This window comes from Tachysurus vachellii, chromosome 4 (assembly GCF_030014155.1).
Source record: "Tachysurus vachellii isolate PV-2020 chromosome 4, HZAU_Pvac_v1, whole genome shotgun sequence".
NCBI lineage: Eukaryota > Metazoa > Chordata > Actinopteri > Siluriformes > Bagridae > Tachysurus > Tachysurus vachellii.
Window position 1 is genome coordinate 1,293,948 of NC_083463.1, and position 9,633 is coordinate 1,303,580.

The 9,633-nt window shown below is 40.1% G+C and overlaps 1 pseudogene; it reads left to right on the forward strand.

Annotated features, from left to right (window-relative positions):
* The first annotated feature begins 7,192 nt into the window (after positions 1-7,192).
* LOC132844171 (serine protease 27-like) lies at positions 7,193-9,257 on the forward strand (annotated as a pseudogene).
* The last annotated feature ends 376 nt before the right edge of the window (positions 9,258-9,633 follow it).

Here is a 9,633-nt window from a genome sequence, read left to right on the forward strand (position 1 = left end):
AAACCATGCCTCCACCTGTCACAGAACACCCATCACTGACCAGGAAGCTGCTCAGAGGTGACTGAATGCTCCAGCAAGTAATACCAGAGAGTGAAGATCACTCACTTGTTGTCCACACACTTAGATTCCCACACTGAGAGCTTCTGACTGATAGAGACCTTCATGCTCACCAGCTGGAACAAAAAAGCATTTTGGAACATTATATGGATTTATTTTGTTCAGAACCACAACATATACACAGACATATTGTTTTTGTTCATTATTATTATTATTATTATTATTATTATTATTATTATTATTATTATTATTGTATTATTATTGTATTATATTATTATTATTATTACAATTCCCCTCTTTTATCCATGATAAACTTATAATGGATAAAAAAACTCATATATGATTATCTATCTTTCTCTGGAAGCCAGGCTAAACGAGTAATCACTGTTACTGCATTCCTGGCCTAGGCCAGACCCTCAGTCACTTCTCAGATACTAGATACATACATCGCCTATCTACCTTGCATAGGAATAGGATAATAATCTGGTGCTCTGGGGACAGGTTGATACCCAGAAATCATAATTCGTTGTCATAAGGAAGCGCTTGGATGGGTAACCCTGTCCCAAGGCAGGTGATCAAGATGAGGAGGAGGACAACCAGACTGGTCACTGGTTGTGTGTCCTGTGTTCAATGAGAGGTTGTTGTTCAGTTCCCTTTAGCTTTTCCCGGCACCTTCTACAGCGTGGATGATGTCCGAAGAGCCGGCACAGAAGAGTCTGTGGGGTCACTACTGGGCTTCGTGGAGCGATGGTGGGAAGAGCTGGGAGTTTGAAGGCACCTTCTAAAGAAACTCATGGAGAGGTCAGAAGGCTGTATTTCTGTAACATAAATAGAATGGTGACACAGAGAATATTTCTATACATTTACAGCGGAGTCAACCCAAGGAGGACATCTCTTAACTCTGGTAGCATGGATCCACTGTGGAAAAAGATCAGTTAATACACCCATGCACGTAGTCGCGACTATTTCCGCTGGCCCATCATGTTTACTTTCGCCAAATGGTTTAGGTTTTAATGACTTAATTAAGACCATATCTCCCACTTGAAAGGGATGGGTCGGTGCCTTTAGAAATGACAGGTATAGCTGCCGAGATTTGTTCATAGTGTTTTGACAAAGTGTCAATCAGGGCAGCGGAATACTCAACATCAAGATTAGTTGTACCTATAGCTGGCTTACCCTTCTTCAATTTCGTGTGGTGATAAATGGGCGTCTTTTCGCGGTGTCATTCTCATTTCTGCTAGAACAGCGGGTAACAAATCAACCCAATTTTTGCTACCCGTCGCCTGCATAGCTTTAGTCAACTTATCCTTAATTGTTCGATTAGTTCTTTCCACTATCCCTGAGGATTGGGGATGATAAGGAATATGAAAGCGCCATGACAGAGACAGATACTTACAAAGATCTTGTGTTATTTTGGAAGTAAATGGTGTTCCTTTGTCCGAGTCAATAGTGTGTGGGACACCATACCTTGGCAGGATTTCTTTGGCCAGAATACGTGTAACGACCTTAGAATTTTCTTGCTGACAGGGGAAAGCCTCTACCCACCTTGAAAACTTATCTACCATCACCAGGAGATATTTGAAAGGCCCCTGTGGTGGCATATGTGTAAAATCAATTTGCCATTCAGAAAACGGTGCAGTTGGTATTGGAAGATTTTCATGTTTAGCTGCGCTTTTAGTAGGATTATTTTGAGCACAAGTCAGACATCTAGATAAGATTGAGTCTATTGTACATTTTAAATTAGCTACACAAAAGAGTTTATTCATATCTTCCCATACCCCTCTTCGGGCGCAACACCGATGTGTAACACTGTGAAACTCGCGCAAGAGGAAGGGAAGGCAGTGGGACGGGATACAAAGACGGCCATCAGAGCTGTACCAGAGGCCATCAGAGGCGACATACGAATTCTGCGTTTGCCAATAGGCAGAGTCATTAGGTGTAGCAGAAGATTGTACAGACGGGAGATCTAAGTCAGGAATGAGAGTGGAGGAGAGGAAGGAGGTGTTAGTAGGAGTAGAGAGTGACGTGAAGGACACTTGAGCTTGTGCCGCTTGTTTAGCTACTCGGTCAGCCAGAGAGTTACCTCTGGCCTCAATAGTATTGTCACGTGTGTGTGCCTTAGTTTTGACAATAGCTAGGGAACGAGGGAGATGGCAGGCAGTGATGAGGTCCTGCACCAGTGAAGAGTGAGAAATCAGTTTCCCCTCTGCAGAGCGAAAGCCACGTTTTTGCCAAATTCGCCGAAGTCATGGATGACGCCAAAAGCATAGCGTGAATCAGTGTAGATTGTTACATCCTTACCCTCAGAGAGAATACACGCACGAGTCAGAGCAAAAAGTTCAGCTGCCTGTGCAGACATACTGTAAAAGGTAAAGAGTAAGCTTCAACAACAACATCAGGCAGAGCACACACAGAATATCCACACAGAAAGTGACCATCATGTGGCTTTGAACAAGATCCATCAACAAATAATGAATCACCTGTATTTAATTGAGTGGATTCTAAATCAGGGCGAATGCTAGTAGAGTGAATGATTTCAGCACAGCAATCATGCGGAGTGTCATGCAGTGTGGCATCCTGAGTTCTAATTAGATGTGCAAGAGCGTGACCTAACGTATCTAATGAGGAAGTGGCTTTGATTTCTAGGTTACTGGTTGAACATAAGATAGTTTCATAACCTGACCTCCTTTGTGCCGTCATGTGTTGAGTTTGTAAGTTCTGAAGGACCTGTTTTACCTGATGTGGTGAATGTAAGATCAGTGGATGAGACAGGACAATTTTCTCAGCATCTTGTACCATCACAGCACAGGCGGCCACAGCTCAGAGACACGCAGGTCAGAGCAAAACAGCAGAGGCAGTGCCCTCATGCTCACAGGCATAGAGATGGAACTCTTTCGCATAGTTCGGGAGCCCCAGAGCAGGAGCGGAACATAGAGCCGTCCGCAGAGCCTCATACGCTTCGAGCATTTCAGGAGTCCATGTTAACAGACGTTGCATTGGGTCCTTGTGGGCGATTGCGGACTGGAGGCATTTGTCATAGTAAGTACAGTCAGGTATCCATTGACGGCAGTAGTTTATCAGCCCCAGGAAAGCCATGAAGCCATGAGTTTTGTGTCAGGACGCCGTGTGTTGAGGATTACCTGTATACGGTCTTGAGAGAGTTTTTTGTTACCTTGAGAAAGTTCAAAGCCCAGGTACTTCACTGTAGGCAGACAGAACTGCAGCTTGGGTTTTGAAACCTTGAAGCCTTTTGAAGCTAGATGGCGCAGGAGGCATAGGGAGGCTTGTTCACAGAGTTGTGGTAGGTGTGTCCACATGTACTGCCGCCCCCTGTGCGTGAAGGCAAAGAGAGGCTGTGTCTGCTCTTCAACAGGAACACTGAAAAAGGCAGAACATAAGTCAATAACAGAAAAAAAGTATGTTCACATGGAATTGAGGTGAGAATTGAGGCCACATCTGGCACAACAGGTGCCACAGGGATGATGATGTCATTTATTTTCCTCAAATCTTGTGTGAAGTGCCAGAAACCATCCGGTTTAGGGACCGGATTGACAGGAGTGTTGTATGAACTTACACATGGTTTGACTACTCCCTGTTGTAGCAGAGATTGTAAAACTCCAGCCACGCCCTGCAATTTAGCTTCAGACAAAATATATTGTTTAACAAACAAAGGGTCTAAATGTTTTAACTTAGCCTCGTAGGGTGTACACTGCACGAGACCCACGTCATTCTTATGATCAGCCCACAATGAGGGCGGTAGAGTGTCTAGTAAAGCAAAAGATGGGGATGGTGATTTCTGTGTGGTAGAGAGAAAACAGTCATTAAACATCATATCAGATAAATGTGACAGTGGAGCAGACTCAGGAACAGAAACAACAAGTTTAGAGCCAGAGAAGCTAATAGAAATGTGTAACCTGTTCATGAGATCCCTTCCCAAAAGATTAAAAGGACATTCTGACATATAAGCAAATCGGTGATATTGAAAAATGTTAGGATCAGAAGGACATGTGACGAGGAGGGCTGGAGTAAAAGGCGTTTCTTTTGTGACCCCTTCTATTCCCACAGAGCTAATGGATCCCCCTGAGAGAGGACCCTCATATTGCTTCCCCACTACTGACATTGTAGCTCCTGTATCAAAGAGGAAAGAATATACTGTGCCACTCACACATAACTCAAGAAAAGGCATTTCATTTCTAGCCATTTCGTATAACCATCTGTCATGTACTGATAATCCCAATCAGGATCCCCAAAGCCGTCATAAATTTGAGTGTAAGCAGATGCCAAATATTCAGGTTTAAAAGTACCACCACGAGGATATGTCAAAAATTGAGGTTGTGATTCGGTCCACCCTGCTGTTATCTAACCAGGGGTTAGTATAACAACCTAGACCACAACGGTTCATCCAGTCATCCAGTCCTCATGATCCGGCTTAGGATATTTTGTTGCCGAATTACCCATGTTCGACTATAGGTACAACTGTTATTATTACACACAAACAACGCAACACAATTAACACAACACAAACAACACAACACAATTGGAGACCAGCGACCGAGACAGAGAGGGTGATCAAATAAATTTATAGGCTCTAACCTTAGAGACGTTGCGCGCGCTATTTCACTGGTTCAATAACCAGTGACGAATTACCTTACACATCGTGCATACATTCGACTATACACGGATATGGATATCAGCACAGTGCCTACACTTTGAATGGTATGACTAGATACCAATCAGCACTTGCCCGAACACTGACATCCCCAAATATAGATACCAGTACACGGGGTAAGTGCCTACACTTTAACCGGTATGACAAGATACCAAATCAGCACTTACCCGAATACTGATATCCCGGACGAGCCCCCAAAACTGTAAGGAATTTTCTTCTGTCGCCTGGACAGGGTAACTAAATTCAGCCGTCTCAACCTCTGCTCGGTTTCTGGTTCCCGGCGAGTACTCGGGGTAGTCTCAATGAAACACGCCAGTCAGTCTTTCAAAGAGAATTCCCAAACTTTATTATGTCAAACCTGAATATATAGAGGAAATACATAATGTGTGTGTGCGGAACAGAAGATACATTGACCGTTATCATGAAGCAGGAAACCTCCCAGAGAAATATCATGTTTTTCATAGCTTCTTTCATACAAAGCGGAGCAGATGTGCTAGGGAGAGGAGGCTATGCTAAGGTCAAGGTATCTGTGTGTGTGTGTGTATGAGAGAGAGAGAATGTGTGTGTGTGTGTATGTGATTGTGTAAAAGAAAAGAACATTGTGTTTCGTACAGAAATTCTGCAACATTATTAGAAAAGATAAAGTATTTCATACAATTATTCTCACAATTATTATTGTAAACAGAAAATTGGCCATGACAGGGTGCAATCTCCAGTCATATTTTCTTTTTAATAGTCATATATTCTGATTATTTCAGTTTTTTATCCCAGTGTTTTCTGTGAAAGTGTTCATCCCCTGGAATTCCAGTCATTAATACCATGTGTTTAAACTGGAAATGCAGTAACTGGTATATTAATAGCTGCAGTATTACAAAGGTTAATTTATGAAAAAATTAATAAATTAAAATTAAAGGAAGAGGTCTAAAAAAATTATTCTTTGAAACCAGGGGACTGTACACTGTGTTTAAATAGATCAATCAAACCAGTCTGACTTCATTCAGTGTAAATCATCAGTCATTTGGTCTGTAATGGATATCATTGCTCTGCTTTACTGGAAGATTTTCAACCTGTTTTCAACTAGGTCATTTACCAAATCGCACCCACTAGCTGAGTATTTCCTATCATGTGAAATTTAATGACAGCTATGTTAAGCAGGTCTCTATATATTTTTAATGTTATGATGCTGGCTAGAAAACTCTTAGAGGAAAGTACTATCTGCCCTTAGATGCCCATGACTGGATAGTGTAGTTATAATTGACATGAGAGAGTGAGTATGAAATCATTTCCTCACAGAGAATATGACCACTTTTGCTCTCTGTGACTCCTGTCTGCAGTTGACGAAAGCATTTTTGGGTTCAAACCTGAAATCTCTTGTTTACACTGAGACACCTGCCTAGTGACTTATTTCTAATCAACCTTCCTTGGTTAAAGTGTTGGAAATGGTTGTAAAACCTTATAGTTATAAATAATAATAATAATAATAATAATAATAATAATAATAATAATCTTTTAGTCTGGCTTTCTAACACTGTACAGCACAACACTGCACTTTAATAATCTCTGACTTTCCTGTCACCATCAATCTATTCCTTTTTAATGTTAGTGTTGCTTTTGATATAGTAAATATTTCTACTATATTTCTACTATATCATCTTTTCTACCCATGTGATGATTTATCGAGTGTCACCCAAAAGATGAACGGTTCCCTTTTAAGGTCTCATTGTCAGGACTCTTCTTGAACATTCTCTGCCGGAACATAATGGGCCGTTGTTGTCATGTGTGTCGGGTTTGGACTCGCCTGCTACTAATTTCCTGTTAATTTTCATTTTCCGCATTGCATCTAGCTTTGTGTAGGCCTCGGTTTATGGTTTTCTTTTTTTGTTTGTGTCTGTGTTGGTTTATGTGACCTGTTTGTTTGACCGTTTCATGATTTTTCCCCTGTCTTTGTTTTTTCATTCTTTTTGTTAATAAATGGTGTTTTGTTATTCAGGTTTTATCCTTGTCGTGGCAACTGCCATTTCTGACACTGAGTTTTTTTTTCATCTCTGTCATCCTCTGTCTCGATCATTCTTCATCAAAATCTAGATGCCGATTTCTATAACACTGCTTTGTGATAACATCTGTTGTTAAAGTTGTTAGCATTATGGAAATAAAATTAAAGTAAGACTTGACACTGTACTGTATTCAGCAGTAGGTGTTGAACTGTCTACAGTTCAGGTGTGTTCATGGTTTAATCTCATTCCATATAGTTCCTGCTTGTTTTGATTTGTTAAGCACATAGAATTTATGATACAGTATGAAGATAATAGCATGTAACCTGACTAATCTGGAAATCTGGACAATTTGTGACGTAGAAAGTATGACAAACTGCACAGAGGGAAGTCTGGCTAGATATAACAATATGTTAAGAGAAAAGAACAACACTTGCTGCCTTGTATTGGCAGACACAGAGGGCTGAATGCAAAGATGCTGAAAATTCAGTGTGTGGTCCTGGTCCTAGTCTTTTACTTTCAAGGTAAGGTACTTATTTTAGATTGTTTGCTTGAATAAAGGATGTTAGAGTATAAAAAGTTTACAACAGAACTCACCTTGTGTGTCCTACTAATAGGACTAGGAGTTTATCAGTTATCTGATCAGCAGTGTATTAAATATTTTATAGATTTTATAGTGACATTGTATGTAAACATTGTATTTTCTCATAACCTCAGAGTCAAAATAGCATTTTGTAATACATGTTTTATGTAATCTTCTCACTCTACAGGTTCCTTTTCCCAGCTCAGTGGTACAGTAGGTACTTCACTTAATCTTAATTTACATTGATTTTAGTTCTGTTCTGTTTAAGCAGTATAAAGAAACATATACAAGAATTTGTAAGAGTTTCTCCTTTTTCACAGTATGTGGTCGTGCACCATTCAACACACGTGTTGCGGGTGCTGAGAATGCTTAGAAGGGGAGTGGCCATGGCAAGTTAGTCTACAGAGGACTGGTAAACAAGGTGGCCACTTCTGTGGAGGATCCCTGATCAACAAAGACTGGGTCCTGACCGCAGCTCAATGTTTATCCAGGTAAATTTCTCTCACATTTCTGCATGTCACCCTGTAATGACACTACTCAGAGATCTAACTGAAGATATACTGAAATTCTTTTTCAGTAAAGAAAATTCTAAGGTGACCGTGCATTTGGGGATACAGCATTTCAGTGGCTTCAATCCCAATCAGATTTCCCGACGCGTTAAAAATGTGGTCCTTCACCCTAACTACAACAGCACAACCAAAAACAATGACATTGCACTTGTGCGTCTGGATGCTTCTGTCAACTTTACGGACTACATCAGTCCAGTGTGCCTGGCTGGACAAGGCAGCACTTTTCCAGATGGCATCATAGGCTGGATCACAGGCTGGGGAAACATTAACACTACAGGTAAAAGAATAGACAGATCCATGGAGAACCATAAGAGTAACACTCCAAACTCATTTAAACAACTGACCGTTAGTCTCAATCCTGGAGGTAGTGTATCCAAGTAATGTCAGATTGTGTTACTTTATATGTTACTCATTGTGAAGTACATTACGTTTCTGTGCTGCTACCAGTATTTTACACTGCTCTACTTTTAACTAACCCCTCTCAAGGAATAGTTTTGGACTTACTTTAATCCCAGACTTACAATTAAACTGGTGCAAATAGCCTCTAAAACTAGGTTTGTGAATCAGATGATGGGGAAACAGAGAGATATGAGCATGAGCTTTTATACCTTTTTAATAGATAGTAATGGTTGTGTGATGGTTTGTGTTTAGCGCCTTTGCCTGGAGTGCTGCAGGAGGCAATGGTGCCCATTGCTAATGCATACATATGTGATTTACTACTGAGTCCTGGATTAATTACTGCAAACATGATCTGTGCTGGTTATCTACAAGGAGGCCCAGACACCTGTCAGGTAGACTCAGCATCACAGAGGAAATATTAACAAATCTAAATAACACAAACAAAATAAACTTTCTAGTGTGAACATCTAATAGACAAAACACAGTGGTTACAACAAAACGTATTTTCTCCCTTGAAAGGCGGATTTTGGAGGTCCGATGGTGACTAAGCTTGGTGCAGCCTGGATTCAGGTTGGTATCACTAGCTGGGGTAGGGCCTGTACTCAACATAACTCACCCCATGTGTTTACTCTGGTGTCCCAGTTCCAGATCTGGATATCCAGCATTATCCAGGAAGACCTTCCTGGATTTGTAAAGTAAGACATTATTTGGAAGTTATTTAAATGTTTAAACATTATTCAGTATATTAAAAAAATAGCATTGATTGATTGGCATTAACAACAATTCACTAACTCTTGTTTGTAATGTGTCCTTGTTTCTTGGCAGGTACTAACACAATGCAAAGCCTGTTCTTATGTTCTGTTTTTGTGGAAGGTTCTCTTGGCTGCTCCATGAGCTGTTTAGATTAAACAATAACAATTTTCATTTTATATGAGATGTTTGTTTTTTGCTTTATATATATATATATATAGATTTTTTTTACCTGAGAAGTTAATACCTTTGATATATAGTTGTTATATTCAAGCAGTTTTGTAATAACCAAATACATTTTTTTCAATGTAATTATTGATGTCTTTGATGTCTTTATTTCAGTTCTGGCCTGTTTCTGAACAGTTTGAGATAAATTATATTTTGCCTCAAGCATATACAATAATATATGTATTTTTGTAAAATGTAAGTTTTTATTGCAATAAAGGTGTAATTGAGATTGTGGATTGAGACCTTGTCGTTCTGTAATTACATGTGTACTATGAGCTAGGTGCTGAAATGAACTTCCTCTAGAAGTCAGAACAGTCAAGTCACTGGCTGTGTACAAGTAACATGTGAAGAACTTTCTGAAGTACCTAAAGTACCATTTCTTTATTG